Below are 17,218 nucleotides of genomic sequence, written 5' to 3'. Positions count from 1 at the left end.
ACGAGGAAATGGGAGCAAGGCTCGATGAACACCGGGCCAATAATTTCGAATTCCAGGGGGGTCGATAAACCCCCCTTCCTCCCCACCAACGAAGGATCGTGTCGCATTTTCTACGTGAGCTCTGCCCCGTCTTTGGGTCATTCACGAGCACGGATCCCTTTTCCAAATACTTTCGATCCAGACGATTAAGTATTCAACGCAAAAGAATTTCGCGTAAAGAAATCCACTCTCGTACGAGTAGTTTTTCCTCGCGTTAAGACTCGTTTGCGAAGAGGAGGAGATTTAAGAAGATTCAACTCTTTGAGCTCCTACGTCGAACGCTGATTCCCTGCAACGTACGCCTGCGTAATAGTCGTTTTATCTCGAATTTTGATTTCCCAATTATAGAGTGAATCGTAAATCTATAGCCTCGAATTTTCGTTGACGATTAATTAGCCCCAGGCGATAATTAGATAAATGAAAAAAAGGACGGTGAAATTTGCGAAGAGACGTTTCGATCGTCGCGAGAGGGGCCGAGATTTACGAGATTCGGGAAAATTCATTAGAATTCGAGGCGACGGAAGGGAAGGGTCGCGCTCTCTCGGCCGGGAAACGGCTCGACGCGAACGAACCGTGGGGATGTAAACTTGCCTCGTCCCTGTTTATTTCAATTTCCGGATCCCGTCAGCCGACGTTACGTACGCGCTCACGCGAAATTCGAAAAGAAACAACGCACGCACCGATATCGGAACCGTTACCTCTATTCCGTTACATTATTGGCCTCGTTAATGTCGATCGATTCGCGAAACATTAATTGTTCGTTCGGAAATATGAATGTTTAATGAAAATGTTTTTCCGTTTTTTCTCTCAACTGGCGAAAATAAACAGTCGAAATTGTTGGCGCACGCCAACCACTGATCGATAAAATTTCTCCCCAACCATTATTTATATATATATATATATCGGCAATTCCGTTTGATTACGTACGAGCAAAAAGATGGAAGAAAGACAGAGAGAAACGAAATGCCAATAACCAGAGGGGCCGGGAAACGAGCAATTAAAGGGTAAAAGGAGATCCGGGGATCAACTTGGAAGCTCTCTAACGTGGAGTAATCCGAGGTATTAGTCGAAGGCATCGGTGATATTAAGCATCTGTCAGAACTGTCGCGAAACGGGGACGCTCTCTCCTCCCTTTCTCCGTTTCCCTCTCTCGAGTTGCCCCGTCCGTGTGTACACGTTCGCGGTATTCCCCGGGGACTATTTCTGACAGTACACGTGACGTTAATGAAACTCGGTCCCCGAGTCTAACGGAGCAACTCGGGACGTGACTGCACGCGGCGGAGAGGGTTTCGCAAGGCTCGAAAAGGGTGTGTGTGTACGTGTGTGCACCACCTACCTACGAGGCCATAATACCCGGGTCCAGCCCCTTTAAGCCTGGCTGCTCGACTTGCAAGCCGCGGGGCGCCGATTCAATTTTACCACCCCCGACTTCTTCGCCCAATCGGAAACCGTTTAGCGGCGGCCGCCCGCTCGGATTAGAATTATCGCTCGGCTCGGCCGCCGCCGTTAACGCGCCGTCCCCCGAACCGAATTTTAATAAATTACGCCGCTGGTGCCGGAACAGTGCCCATGCCCGCGATATAGACACCCGCCGGCGATATTAAAATCGACCGATGATTAATCTTCGCGGTGGAGGGTAAACCACGCGATATGGAGTGAAAAGGGAGGGGGAGAGAGAGAGAGAGAGAGAGCAGGGATGACCGTCCTTCCTCCCTGTATCGATTGCCTCCTCGCACTTTTAGGCCCGCGACGATTCATCATACTTTGCTATTATTCTATCTTCTCTATCTCTTACGTTTCCTTCTTCGCGTTCCTTCTGTTTAAAAATCGGCAAACGAGCGTATATAAGTAAGTAATTTTGGCGGAAATTTGGACAGATGGTAGGGATTCCCCGATTCACGAAAAGGAATTTTGTTGAAAGGGGGACGCGTTGAATTCGTTCTTTTTTCTTTTTTCTATTATGCGAGAGCAGGGGATGACCGTCCTTTCTCCCTGTATCGATTGCTAGTCGACGATTCATCATACTTTATTATTATTATTATACTATTATTCGCTCATTTCTATCTCTTACGTTTCCTTCTTCGCGTTTCTTCTGTTTAAAAATCGGCAAGCGAGCGTATATAAGTAAGTAATTTTGGCGGAAATTTGGACAGATGTTAGGGATTCCCCGATTCACGAAAAGGAATTTTGTTGAAAGGGGGACGCGTTGAATTCAACGCTTCGTTCTTTTTTTTTTTTTTTTTTTTTTTTNTTTTTTTTTTTTTTTTTTTTTTTTCTATTATCCTTACGGCGAAATAATATTTCAAAGCGACGAAATTCGATAACAACCGCGGCCGTCCGTGTCGGACGTGAAATTTTCCCCCGAGGCCTTCCCCCTCCCCCTCCGGGGCACGATCAAATTCGGATACAGGGCGGCCGTAAATCGTCGCCCGTCGTCCGACGATCGATTTCTGTTTCTATTTGACGGGCCACGGCTACGTGACTTCCCCGCGGATGGAGGATAGAAATTCACGGGACACTATTTTCCTCCACTTCTTCCCCCACCAAAGCTAGCGTGGAGCTAGCAATTTGCACCGCGTTCCTTCGCGTTCTTCCACCCTTCTCGCCGTCCCTCCGAGAGGACGAATCAACGACGGGCCTCGGGGAGGGAAGGGAAGGGAAGGGTTGGGTTACGGTTTGGGGGAGCAAAGATGTTCGAAAGAACGATAAAAGAGGCAGGAACCGTGAACCGTGGACGGGGGAGGAAAGGGAGTACCGCGACGTTATTTCCAAGAAGACGGTCCCCTCCCCGAGCTGGGGAACCGCGAGGGGAGGGAGGAGCAAATAAATACCTGACTAAATCGCCCGGAAAACTCATTCCATCCCCGGGAAGGGTTTTAGGAAGGCTCGGCCGGTGGCTCGTTCGAGCGGCACATGGCGCCATCCCCCTGCGCCGTGCAATTTCCAAAGTGAGGCTTAAGTCACCGTCGCCTGCTAGGTGTGACGGAAGAGGGGGCAGAGAAAAAAAGAAAGTGGCGGTCGTAAGTTAAGTCGTAAAGAGAGACGGCGATCGACCGCTTAAACTTTTCCCCCCTCCCTCCCTTTTTCGCCTCCCTCTTTCGTCGAACGAAGGAAGAAAGGAAGAAAGAAAGAAAGAAAGAAAGAAAGAAAGAAAGGAAGGAAGGAAGAAAGGGAGGATGGTTGGTATCTCGTTTCGAACATCCTCTTTTAGGATTAGGATTTACGTGGAACGGATGGTGTCGAATCTAGACTCGGGTGTGGATCGATCGGGGCGAGGTATGGCGAGGAAAGATGGTTTGGCGTTACGAATGGATCGCGCCACGATGGCTAGAATCCGAAGGAATATTACCGTGGGAGGGTAAATGCGACCACTTTCTCACGCGCCGCCGAGAATCGCGATGAACTCCGAAAGGTTCGAAAGCGCGGTGGAAAACAGATTTTCTAGGCCAACCTGCGAACCGACTCGCCTCCTCCCTTTATTATCCCTTATTCCCCGATAAATCGATTTATTTTAGCTCGACCAAGTCGACCAAAATTCGCCCCTCGATCCGTTTCTCAATCTCGAATCCCCCCTTCGAAATCAACGAAAGTATTATTAATTATGAGCGAATTAAGCTCGAAACGATCGATACTCCCTTCCCCACGTACGACGTATCGTACACGATGAAACGCAAATTATCGAGAATACGGAAGGTGCGAACGCGCCTTGATCGTTGCTCGAGGAGTATCGTGTAAAATCGTTACACGATAGGAGTAATCTCGCTTATTGAATATTTTACTAGCGCCTGGAACATCTTTAAACGTATACTACATATAATATAAGCCGGTACATGTATATATATATATATATATATACGGCAAAATGGGTGAGGCGCGGAGCGGTAATCAGAAGGTATATAATAATACAAGGTTGGGAAAGTTGGGTTACGAAGGCTTGGTTGCCGTCGTAAAACTACTGTTCGGGAAGAATGGAGAAACAATAATCCACGCGCGCGCGATAATATTTGATAGACGACGAGTTTTACGATCCTCCTCCTCCTCCTCCTCCTCTCTTCTCCCCTAATTAGACGAGTCGTCGCCAATCTCTTCCCCTTTGTTCGAGAACTATTCGATATGCATCATCGAACGCGATAAGACTTTCCATGTACCATGAAATAACGGAAGTTATTCAATCTCGAGGAGACCGCCAAGTTGATAAAGGGAAATATATCCCAACCCTGCCCCCTCGCCCCCGGAGGGGGCGGGGTTGCGCGCATCGAGAATATTCAGAGAGTAAAACTGCATCCGGCCCGAGCCACCGAGTAAATCATCCGGCGTCGCTACTGTTTTACTCGCCGTGGAAATAAAGTTCCAATTTCAGAAATTCGGGATTTATTAGCCCGGACCAAGTTTCGCTCGCTAAGTCGAGTATATAAGTCGAGCGGGGAGGGGGGGGGGGGAATTTTTTTTCGCCATCAAGTACCTTCTTTCGCAATTAAATATCCAAAGTTTCGCGAGTTTCGAACGAATTCCTCTCCAACGATGATTCATCCATATTTGATCCATCTTGAGATGCGGAACGAGAGGAAAAGGATTGATAATAATTTAATCGGGTAAAAGGAGAGGTGTTGGGATAGAAATATACTTATCGCTTGAAACGCCGAGGATACAATTATTCCACTCCGAGTTTTATTCGGATTCTCGAAATAACGCCTTATACTACGAGCTTATACTTTTCCCTACAGTTTTTATCGGATACGAGTCGGCGCAACTTCTTTCTTCTTCCTTCGAGTTCTTTCGATCCTCGTTTTTTCCTTTCCTCCAAATTTTGAAAAGAAAACTTCGCTTATAAACAACTGCGAAGAAACAACTTGGATCGGGAATCGATGTCGAATTCTCTCCCTTTCCACCAAAGAAGAAAAGAGGGGGGGGGGGAAACGAGAAAAATACGAGTTTCGCGACGCGTGTTTCGCTTAAATCCACAACCCCTCGCGACAGAGGCGCGAAAATCGACAAACGAGAATCGAGCAGGCAGCATTTCGTTCGCCCCTCTTTGAGGTATATAAAAGATTGGAGGAGGGAGGGGGTCGGAAGGAAGGACGACGCCGCTATATATAGGTAGACGCGCCTATGTACCTTTTATACCCGGGGAATCCAAGAACGTCGTAATAGAAACCCCTGACAGGGGTCAATCTCCTAACGCTCGATCCCGAAAAGCCAACCCGCCTTCCATTCATCGATCACCCCCGGCTCAATCTCGGCTTCGATCTAGACTTATTCCATTCCCGAATAAGCTGCGCGCCGCACCTCCCTCCCTTCTCTCATCCTCCTCGAGCGGAGATGCTCGCTCTTTCTTCGGTTCAAACCCGGAAATACTCGGAGAATGATAACCGATTGCAGCAGACTCGATGGACCGACGGCTGCTTCCAAATCTGCCACGCTTCTATTTCATTCCGAGTAACGGAAACTCGAAGAAGTAGTTGGAGCGCGCATGGAGATGGTCGAGAAGCCTTCTATCGACCGAGTCGGAAGAAAGTTTTCGTTCTACCCGAGATCGAAACGAAAGGGAATTCTTTTTTTCTCTCGCTCGCTCTCGGGATCCGGAGACAATTCCGCGAGGAGGACAGACGCGTAGGAGTGTCGGGATATCCCAGGGTAACGAATGGAAACGGGCTTATCGGGAAATATCAAATTCACGATATCGAGAGCGTTTCGATATCGCGTGTCCCTGTTTAACACGGCAAAGCCACGATTATCCCCACGGTACATGGGGTGTAAAAGGGAGATTGTCTGTCTCGCTCGCTCTCCCACGTAATGCTTTATTTTGCATCGGGAATGGCCCGTAGCCAGTGTCGTTTCACTCGTTTCCCGGTCCCGTCCAGTTTTCCCCTCCTGTCCCATAGCTTTTCGCCTATCCATACGCTATTTTCCCCCCTTATCCGTCCACCCTCTGGCAGTTTGCCATCCAAGAAGACGACAACGAGGGGACTGGTCATTTTCGTTCTTTCTCTCTCTCTCTTATTCCTCGCGAACGAGCGTCCATTTGCGCCCGTTGGCTCCTTTCTCCCCTCGGCTCCATTCACGCTTCTCTATTATCGAGTCCGTAGGGCGATAACGTGCGTATATATGTATGCGCGAGACAGAGAAGAATGAAAATTAAAGAGGTCGTGGAACGATTGAGAAACTTGAGGAGAAAGTGTATCGTTGGGTAGGATAGGATAGGAAGAAATTGGACGCGTGATCGTACGCCATTTCGGTTCACGGGCTCGAGTCGGAATAAGGATCAACCCGTCAAGGTTCAAGGAAAATCAATGCTCAAAGGAAAGAAGGAAGAGGAGGAGGAGGGAGTCGAGCACCTGAAGACCACTTCTTCGCGGATGCTCTTTGCGTTATTACATCCTCCTCCTTCCTCCCCGCTCCTCGGGATGGTCTTCTAGAAAATAAGATCCCTCGGCGAACGATGGACGTTTAACCCGGATAACGTGACTGCTACTCCCACGATATCAATCGTCCCTAATAATACGAGTTCCATCGAATCTTTCCTTCCACGATGCCCTTCTATCCAAATCGTCGGGGAACGAAACGAGGTGGTGTTCGAGGAACACACTGTACCGAGATTTCAATGTAAAATTGTCTTTAATCCCGACAGACGCCGCTAATTAATTTATAATCCACGTCAAAGTTGTCGTTCGAGAAGCGAGTAAGCCAATCTGCACACGAATCCGCGGCGAGGTTAAAGCAAACCGGTGAAAATAACACCGGTGATATCCAATTACCAAGGGCCGAATAAGAGGTCGGCCGATGCGCGAAAGGGTTGGCCGTGTCGTGGAGAGCATCAGCGCGCCGATTTTAACTGAAAATATCCCCGTTGAACTCGATTAAAATTTTAATCGGGATTTAAACTGGCCATTTGCGAGCGTTTCAAGAATCGGGGCGTAAATAATGAAAACTCGCCCGATTCGAAATCCAAGCAAACAACGACAAAAAACTTTCGCCCCTTCGAACCTCTTCGTATTCCTCCCAAGACGTCAAATATATCCATCAATACGTGGAGACTCTAGTTTATCAACTAACTGCGGGTTTTTTTTTAAAGGATCGAGTGTCTCGAATTTAATTAGTCGGTTGGAGATGGAGATCTCCTCCTTTCCTGGGGGGAAGGAAGAAGGGGCGGCTCGCGGATAATAAAATTCACGGCACCTTCATGGAGCGGAAAAGAGTGAGACTCGCGGCGATCGCCGCAAAGTTTTTCCACGGCCCCCCGGGTCCCATTTACGCGCCGAGAGGGGGGCTGCTCTCTCGGTTATTCCGATCACGGCCGAGGATTTTCGCTCGCTCGCGAGAGGATCTTTTACGACTGCCGATATCGACGACGACCACGTACTTTGCCTGTGTAATGCGAGCAAGAAACTCGGAGGAGGCAAGGATTTCTCGGCCGTCGCGAACGATCGGTATCCATTTCTCTTATTTCCCTCCGCATGGAAATAATTTCGCGACGTTCTCGAGTTTCGTGGCGCGAATTCGCAAGCTAAACGTTCGATAAAAACTCCGTTCTCCTCGTGGTGGGAAGAATCGGGGTATCGAGGCGAAAGGAGGAAGGGACAAAAGAACGATCGATCGATCGATACGAGGAGGGGGATAATCGAGTTCAATTCGTGGGAGGAAGGATTAAATCGCAAGTTGATATTCGACTTCTCCATAATTCGTACCCGTGTACAGGGTGCTCTCTTAAGGAAAAGGTGGAAAAGTGTTTGGAATCGGCGAGGATGAAGCCGTTACCACGCGCGATTCTTCTATGCCGGGAGAGATAGAGATAGATATAGAGAGATTAGAGCGAGGAAGCAAAGTAGGTACGCCGTGAATTTCGTAAACGCTAATGGCGATCGGAGAAATGCAATGGCGGTCGTAAAAAAAGCAATGGAACGATCAACGGCCGGTGTAAACGGCGCGGTGGCGGCCTTATATAATTTTTCATTAGGGACCGATATCCCGCCTCCTAACGACCAATAACCTTCACAACACCCTCTCTCCCCTTCTTCCCAAGATGAACAGCCCATTGCCCATTCCGAAACGCGCTCTTGTCTCCACTCTCGTGCGAATAAACTTGCGGTCGTCGTTGGCCAGGGAAACGAGGAGAAAGAGAGGGAGAGAGAGAGAGAGAGAGAGAGAGAGGGGGGTTGTCAATCCGCCATTGTTAATCGCGCTGCTGGCTGCCCGATTCGAGGCCACCGTAATTCCATTCATCGACGCGGGGACAAATTGCACGGGCCACGATGCTTCTCTTTCCAGTGGGTGAGGGGAGGGAGGGAAGGGCTCGAGGAACGCCGCAGGGGAGACGTTCGATCGCGGTTACAACGGGAAACTATGGGACGAAGCGAGGGTATAGACGCCGCCTCCAGCCCCGTCCAAGAGGGATAGTAACAGGCTGCAGCAGGAAATTCCTCCCTGCTAGGAATAGTTTGAATAACTACGCCCGTCCGGCTTTCACCCCCGCGACTCGATGCGCCTCGTACAACACCTCGTCGTATCCTTCCTTCTTCGACTTCCTCTATGTTATACCTTCACCTTCACCGTCCTTCCACCTTCCTCCACCTATTTCTCAAGAAGAATCACGGAATATACGCGTACTAGTACGCGGGTATCGAGTATCGATCTTTGTCCACGACTTGAATACGGGGTTTATATCGGGGGGAGGGATCTTTAGGTGCAACTTCATCGAGGACGTTTCGTAACGTAGCCAGGGAGAGGGAGGGGAGGAGGTTCATCGACGGTAAAGGTAAAGGAAATAAATTGGCCGGTCGATTCGAGGCCGGTATCCTTCGTCTTCTCCACGCGACTCCTTGTTATCCGTGGCTTCGAATTTTCGACCGAGCTTTGATGCGATCTTTCCGCTGCGCCGATCAAGGAGGATCACCCTCGAGGCTCTGTTCGCTCGTGGAAGAATCCTCGGTGGTCAGCTTTATTGCGACAGTTAATCGGAAACCCAAGCTATATATATATATATATATAATCGGTGGACAAAAATTGGTGCGCGTAACGAGAGGAGAGCGCGTTCACTCTCTCGTTCGATAAATGAGAGAAGACAAAGGGGCGCACACAAAGGAGGTCGAATCGGATATATAATAACAATTGCGAAACGGTTGTTGTTTACTTTTTAAATCAAACGAATATTTCTATCGAAGAAATTCCACGAGCCCCCTCCTTTCAACCTGGCCGTGCAAGCAGGGCCGTAACAATCTACAACGCGTTAAACGAACGCTCCGTTCCACCCCGTCGAATCAAACGATACGTGGCTAATTCGCGTCGATAATTCTGCCCGATAAAAAACCCCTCCTCCTCCCTTTGCTGCGTTTATTAGCGCCCATATTCCAGATCCTCCCCGGCTACATTAAACAGATTTCGATCAACAACGATCCATGGAGCACCGGTTGGTCTCACAAAAAGATTGTTTCGAATAAACATTTCGAAAGAAGAAACATTTTTGTTGAAGAAACGTGATATTCGATCGAAACGGCTCGGTTTATCGAAACCATTCTAGGTTCGACGAGAAATAGCCGAGTCGAGTGCTTTCTCGCGCGTCTTTCATCCGACTCCTCTTTCTCTCGAAAAGAAACCTCGCCCCGAAAAGCGCACCCTTTTCACGTCCGTCCAACCACGCTTCAATCGCGATCAACCCCCTCTCGAAGAACTGAATAACCGCTCGAAACCGCGGGCGTACGCAAATGGAGGCGCGTAGACGGCTAATTCGAGCGCGTATATCGAGGGGAGGGGATCCATCGATGGAGTGGAAAATTCCAGCCGGATAGACGCGACGTGGAGAGGAATTGCGATCTAATTGACGGTAACGCGAGCGCGAATCGGCGAAACTCGCTTCGATCGACTCTTAGAGGGAGGGTAGACGCTTTATTTCACAGCGCGCGCACACGCGTCCGTTGAATCAAGCGTATTCGAGCTTCGACAGAGTCGAAGCGTTGCAGCGTGACGTTGAGAAACGCTCTTCAGATCCCACCCCCTCCCCCGTCAAACTCGACGGAACAAGGGGTGCGTGTTCAGATCTCCCCTTCCCTCCGTCGCGTCTTCCATCACCGCTGGCTGATCTTCGCGACGTCGCCTCGGTACAACGGACGTTTCGAGGGGGAGGATTCGATTAACTTAACGCTAGGAGGTTCCCAGATATCGCGTTACACGGTTGCGTTAATAACGGTGATTTATCGAAGGGTTTCGAATCTCCTCCCGCGGGACGAAGCTGTCCAAAGTCCCTCGTCACACGACCCCCAAACCTAAATATCCAATGCGATATTCGCGCTTTCCAATCACCCGCGAGGGGGTGGTTCTCCACTGTAGTGTAGCCGAGGAAACGTTGGATGGAAGGGGAGAAAGGATGCCAAGAGTGTGCGAATTATTAGCTAAAACTGGATCCCGATTCCAGGGATCGAGATTTCCTTCCCGTCGATTAACCGCATGCGTCGCCTCTCCGCACGGAATCGATTCCCTCGGGGTACAGGAGGGGGAGGGGGTTAAGACAATGGAACGGGGAGGGGTGGGAAATCGAGAGACACGCGAAACGATCCGCCACGCTGTGACAAATGAAAGAGCGTGGGGAAACGCGGGGTGCGGTCGCTCAGGAGACGAAGCTTTGGGCAATCTCGTTGAGAGGACGACTGAAACGACGGAGAGAGAGAGAGAGAGAGAGAGAGATAGAGAGAGGGAGCGGACGAATCCTATTTCTCTTGCGGCGGGCCTTAAATTGCCAACGAGATCCTGTGGCAGCGTCGCATATGATTGCTCAAAGCTCTCCATTTCTTCCTCTCTCTCTTTTTTTCTTTCCTTTTTTTTTTTTTTTTTTCTTTGGACGCGAGATGACTAGGAAGAGGCATCCGGTAGGAATCAAGAACGATGCTAACGCCTTTTTCATAGAAGCGCCTACCGTCTCCATAGAAAACCATCGTTGGAATATAACGTATGTGTATATGTATATATATATATCCGGAGGGTGAAGGCTCTAGGTAAGGCATTGTTGATCGAGCCTCGATTCCATGTTCCATTGTCGAGTGGAAAGCTGGAGCAAACCGAGGATCAGGGAGCGTGAAGGAGCTGGAAGGTGTTGGATGTGCGGAGCGAGGAAAAGAAGAGTTATGAAAAGGAGAGAAGAAGACTTTTCGAGGCGCGCCTTTCTCCTCTCTCCTCTGCATATTGTTTCCGTCCAACATCCTCGATATTTCTCGATCGAATTACTCGGCAATTCTCGAGAGTGAAACGTGGGGACAGAAACGGAATCCATTCGTTCGTGAAGAATAATCGAGGAGGGCGCCCGGCCTAGCTTCCCACCGATATTCCACCGTTATTCGCGGAAGGGGTGGCGCGAGAAGCACGGAGTCGAGCGGATCGACTTGACGAAATGAAACGTGGAAGCCGATAGACGCGAGATGCCGGGCTGAAACGAGGTCGATCGTCGCTCTTGGGGAAATAAGGTGGAGGAGGAGGGGGTGGGCGTGCCTGCGGCGCGTAGATAAGATTCATGCGGGGAAAAGGCGGGCGGAGGTTGCGAACGAGGCCTAAAACCCGGCCGCCTAGGCGAAAAATCTCTCGAGGCGGACTCTCGCCTCCTCTCTTTACGATATCGGCCCTCGAGATGGATTCGACGTCGGGGTGGTTGCCGGGGCAGCGTCGTCTCCTATATTCTCGACCCAGCGGAGGGTTAAACTAGACTTAGCAACGACTCGACTCGTTGCCTCCCTCGCCTCGCCTCTCGCCCTCTCCTCTCGCCCCTCGAGCAAATAAAATTATGGCGGCAAGGATTAGCCGTGGATCGAGCCGTGGAGGGATGGGAGAGGGATTTAAAATAAAACGGAACTCGGTTAACTTGTGCCCCGTTTTCCCGCGGCTTTCGCCTTCGTTTCTCCCCCTTTCTGGTTTCGGCAAACCGAGGAGACGGCTATTTACCCTTTTCATCCCTCTCCTGCAGAAATTAAATTTTTCCTCGAAGAAGAAAGGAAAGAAGATTCTTGTTTATTATATTCGAGGGCGGGTTCGCGAAACAGTAGCGTCTTGGATCGAAACTTTGGTCCGCCTCGAGATTATTTTCCCTACGCGAGCCTAGGCACGAGCCGACAATTAACGAGAAAAAGGATCAAAGGCGGATTTTTCTACCCGCCTGTGAATTTTTTCTTCTTCTTCTTCTTCTTCTTCTTTTTCTTCTCTTCTTTTGCCTCGTCGCCCGGTTCGGTCGACAAGCTTGACGAGGATCGAAAGAGCAGAGGCCATCGCGACCATGGAGAAAATTATTTATCGGCAAGGGGACGACGGGCCTCGAGGGATTTTGGAAACGCTCCATCTTCCAATCCTTCGGGAGAAAAGCCTTCGAGCTGCCATTAACACTCTTTGTTCTCTACTTCCTCCCCCTCCCTGTCTTTCTCCTTTTTTATACCAAGACACCAAGATAAAGTCTTTCCACGGTAGACGGGATCCTTTTATTTTTTAATTTCGCCCGAGCGACTAAGCTCTTATCCGTCGTCGGAAAAATTCACAAAGGGATGCAAATAACAAAAGTACTTATGGCGTATGGGAAGATGAAGCGCGTATTAAAAATAAATCTCTGTGCTTTCAAAAGTACACGTGTATTTAGGAAGCACCGAGTATTTCGAAGGTACCGGGAAACCGGGAGCATTGTCGGGGAATCGGTAATCAAATCTAACCGTACCCGACAAAGAGAGAGAGGTAACTAATTCAAGGATCTAACCTCCGACTCAAAGCGACGACCTGCACACGACCTCCCCTTTGCCGAAACGTTAATGGCTCCGAAATGGATCTAAAATATCCCCTTCCCCCTTTCGAACAGGTAATCCAACAGGAAACAGGTCGATACCTATCGATGAACCGAATCGAAACAGGGGTCGCGACTCCAACTCCTCCATTTCCGGTTAAATCACCGGAGCATTATCACGGCTCAAGTTTCTGACAAACCAAAGGGGCGAGAGAGAGAGAGAGACACAGGCGAGGGCCCATTATTCGGGCAAAATAACGTTGACCCGAATAGGGAGTGGGAAGCGATTCTCGATTTAATGGGGCTCGTGCTGGAGGAGGCGAGCGTGGCGAGGAGGCTTGGAGCGAGGTGCCCCGTTATTAGGATCATTGACGATTCATTTCCGGCATATGACAGAGAGCGTTTGATAGGACGGAACGGGGTCAAGTCTCGCGCGTCGTTTTGTCATCGTCGACCGGAGGAGGAGGAGGAGGAGGAGGAGGAGGGGGAGGAGGATCGATCGTTCCTCGCCACGACGCTTCCTTCCATCCTCGCGCGCGCGCGCTTTCAAAGGGGGAAAAAATACTCGTGCCGTCCTCCTCATCGTTCGCTTCCTTGGATCATTTCTTCGCGGGTGGGGCGATAATAAGAGCGGCGAGTTTCGTTACGGCTTCCAACGAGTGTCTCTCTTGGAACGGGAAAGCAGCCGAGTTTACGATTACGGTATGCATAAGAGACGGGGATAAAGATCGAGATAAATTTGAATCTCAAAGTTGAGTCGATCGCGACTCCCCTCATCCAAATTTATGAACCGATAAAGTTTCGCTTGATGGAAAATACGTCCACCGATCTAAACAACTTCCAACCCCCTTCGAATCCTCGAACCAGGCGCCCTCGATCATCAATTTAACGGACGTGACGGGATGTATATCGAGGAATCATCGGCGAAACGAAAGCTCGAATCCGAGTCAACATCGTTCGTAACCTGAGCGTAACCCTCCCCTTTCCTTTGATCCTCGAATCAATTTACGCGATCGATTCTCGGAAGACGAACGCTCTCCGAGAGCTCGAAACTTGCCAATAAGAAGAATCGGCCGCGAAACCAAGCGATACTTACGATTCACCGGGATTCGATTACCAAGCGAGCAGGGAGGAAGAGAAACTTGGTATCCAGCGGACGGGACAAAGTTTCTTTTGCGATCTCCGACCAAAGAGATTTACAGCGGGGGCAAACTTTCCCTCCTCTTATTACCTCCGTCAACGACAATTTCCAACGACTCGCTTATTTTTTCCAATCTCCCTCCCCTCCCTTCGAAGAGGGAAAATCGGCGAATTGTCGTCCGTTTTCAACGATTAAACGCTAATTACCGGCTCGAAACTGATAACGTTTCGAGACTGATAACCGACTCTTCAACCTCCTCTCAACAGGAGAGGAGAGAATCCTGTGGGTGTATACGCGGGAGCGAGCGCGCCCCTTTGTCGTCTTAATGAAACGTCACTATCCACCGTCGTCTCTCCCGTCTATTCCCGGGGCCGCATTCTGACCGACACGCTCGATAGCCCTCTCGCAGAGGACACGCCGGCTATTCGTTTGACCGCGCAAAGGGACCGAAGAGAGAGGGAGACGATTCGGCAAAGGTGGAATCGATGAAATGGAGCGGACGACCGCAGACGGAACACGAGGCGATCGAACGATCGCGGCCACATTTTTCGGAGGAAAATGGCAAACGCCCCCCTCTCCTTTTATCCTTCCCCCTAAACGTAAACCTGGTTACGGTGAGAAAGATCGGATTTTTTCCTTCGACGAGGAGGGGAAGGAAGGAGTGGATGATATACGGGGCATACGTACGTGTGATTAAGAGCGGGCGTGTCGAGCGAGAATTCCTCGGCGAAAGGAAGTTTGAGTTATTATTGCGCGGTGGTGAGCGTTTCATCGAGAGCGTAACTCGTGGAAAAAGGCAGCCGGCTATGCACCGGCGGCTGTAATATACACGCGTTCTCGTTCGTCCAGATTAAAGAGAGTTTTACGCGAGGTGTTACGCTGCGCGGAGTTATTAATCCTTGGAAAAGCCGTGTCGGGAAGAGAGAGAGAAAGAGAGAGAGGGGCGATGTGGAAGCGAAGAGGCGGAAGAGGGCCGCAGGGCGAACGAAGGGAGGAGATGGAGCGTTCCCTCCGCCTTCCTCCGCGTTGACGGCCGCGTCGTCATCGCCGACCAATTTTTCCTCCCCCTTCGCTGCGATCGATCTGCGCCTCTGCGAGGCGCGCCTCTGAATTCGAAATTTCTAAATTCCTACGAATCAACCGCGATCGATAATCCTTGTCCCCCTCTGTACCCATTTCATCGCGTTCTCCGCTTCTTTGATTCGATTTCATCGAAATACTCCTACAATTTCAATTTATACCGCCAAGAGAAACTCTTGGAAGAGAGATTTCGCCTCCGACTCACGAGCGAATTTTTAATTCCGTGGACGAAGCTCTTTCGAAGGGAAGAGAGAGAGTGATCCCTCGAGACGCGAGAATAAAAATTCTCCTCCGGTTTTCAGGTCCGATTCGCAAAGTGGCACACCGCCATCGCCCATCGTCGCGTCTTCCTTCTCGGATCGTTAGGAGGGGGGAGGCCGACCCGCCTTTTCCTCCCGGGCTATGATCGCTATCGTCGCCCCGATGACTACAAATGCGAATCGTTCCACCACAGCGGAGCGGAGCGACGATCGTTTCCGAGGGTATTTACCGGGGAGAGTGGGGAGATCGAACGGCGGAATCGCGATCGACGCCATCGCTCTATGCAAACGAGCCGCCTCCCCGGTGTTTCGATATTCTCCGCTCGAAACGCGGCGTGATATCCACCGTTTAAACGCCCGTTTCCTCCGTTGGGAATAGATGCAACTAGGTTTTTTTTTTTTCCCCTCCCCATTCGATTCCCTCGTTAACTGTAAACAATGCGATTTGAAAACCGCGGAAACATGGAATAGGGACAGGCGTGAAAATCATTTTCCGGGGAAGACGATTGGAAATTACGATATTTTCCCGATACGACTAAGCGAAACGATTGTTTCCATCGCGATTGGCCGTGTATATACGAGGGAGCACCAAGTTTTGCATATATTTTCCCCTGCGATACCGAGAACCTCAACCACTTTCCGCGATTAACACCTGCGAAATCTGAAAATCTCCGAATCCTGCGAGGTTCAAATGGAAGACTTCTTTGTTTAAGATCGCGACGGAATTAAATTCATAGGTTTTCGAGGGATGGAGAAAACCGTTGGTGAAAACGAAGGGTTTGCGAACTTTTATTTTTAACGTTGGAACGACGATTTTCTTTCCCTCTCCTAGAGTATCGGTACTACGTTCTCTGAATACCAGCCGCGTGTACCGACCTGCTCCCATTCCTTCCTCTTCCAGGGGAGAAACGCAAAAATGCCACCGGCCATGCGACGACGTTCGAGGATCTATGGATTCGCACGAACAATTCCTCGCAATTCCTCCGACTTTGCTCGTTCGAGAGCAAGCTTCGTCCGCTCAACCCGTCGGATATCGGGCGCGAGAGACGTAGCAACGGGGCGTGAGAAAAGCTAATTAAAATTTCGTCCTTAATTCTCTCGCTTGCTGCGAACAGAATTTCGAAGCGCGGAGGAAACGTATATTCTAAACGTATTTGTTAAAATTAGTATCGATTCAACTGCGGCTCGAGATGGAACACGTTCTTTGCTTGGAACGCAGCGACAAAGTTTGGCTTAAACCTAATGAAAAAACAAGTAGCAAGTAGCAGAGAAATTCTATTCCTCGCGATGATTATAACTCGAAACAGCCCTACGTGGATTTTTGTCAAAGGATATTCTCCCTCTTACAATTATCCAAAACCGCACATATATTACATTTCGCTCCCCTTTGAGAATTCGATACACCATAACACCATCTCTCTCCTCTTTCTCTCTCTCTCTCTCTTCGTTTTTCCCACGCACACGTAGTTACCACGCCTTTAACGACAACGGGATCGAATGTAGCACGTCACGCGTTGGCGCAGCGGCCATTCTCCTTCCCCGGCAAACCGGCGGAAGGAAAAACGAGGGAAGGAACGAACCCACGTCTCGTAAGAGGAAACGTAAGCCGAGGAGGCGCTAAAAAGATCGCGTAGACACAAAGCGGCGGCGTAAACTTCTCAACGGAAGTCGCCCTCTTTATTCGACGCGTTTCACCGTGTCGCAGAGAGAGAGGGACCGCACCGCGCCTCCTGGAGAAACCATTTCCTCGAGGAAAGCGAGCTTCCATACCATCCTTCCTTTATGGGCTGGCTTTGGTCCGCGCGAGGGGTGGTGGAAAGATGGTGGTGGTAAACGCGGTAACCCGAGGAAAGGACGCCGCCATTGCCTCTCCTCTCGTTTTCTTTCCCTTTTCGCGGCCCGGCCGCGTAATGTCTTATGCATAAAGAGCAAATTGAACGTTGGTAGCGGGCGGCTGTC

General features: G+C 50.0%; 1 protein-coding gene across 2 annotated transcripts in view; it reads right to left on the bottom strand.

Annotated features, from left to right (window-relative positions):
- Nucleotides 1–17,218, bottom strand: part of LOC122719727 (protein O-mannosyl-transferase TMTC2) — a 130,033-nt gene that overhangs the window by 70,585 nt on the left and 42,230 nt on the right. The window lies entirely within an intron of this gene.

This window comes from Apis laboriosa, unplaced genomic scaffold (genome assembly GCF_014066325.1).
Source record: "Apis laboriosa isolate Shangri-la unplaced genomic scaffold, ASM1406632v1 scaffold9_cov152, whole genome shotgun sequence".
Taxonomy (NCBI): domain Eukaryota; kingdom Metazoa; phylum Arthropoda; class Insecta; order Hymenoptera; family Apidae; genus Apis; species Apis laboriosa.
The sequence above is the reverse complement of the archived record's forward strand: the minus strand, read 5'-3'. Positions and strand labels throughout refer to the sequence as shown.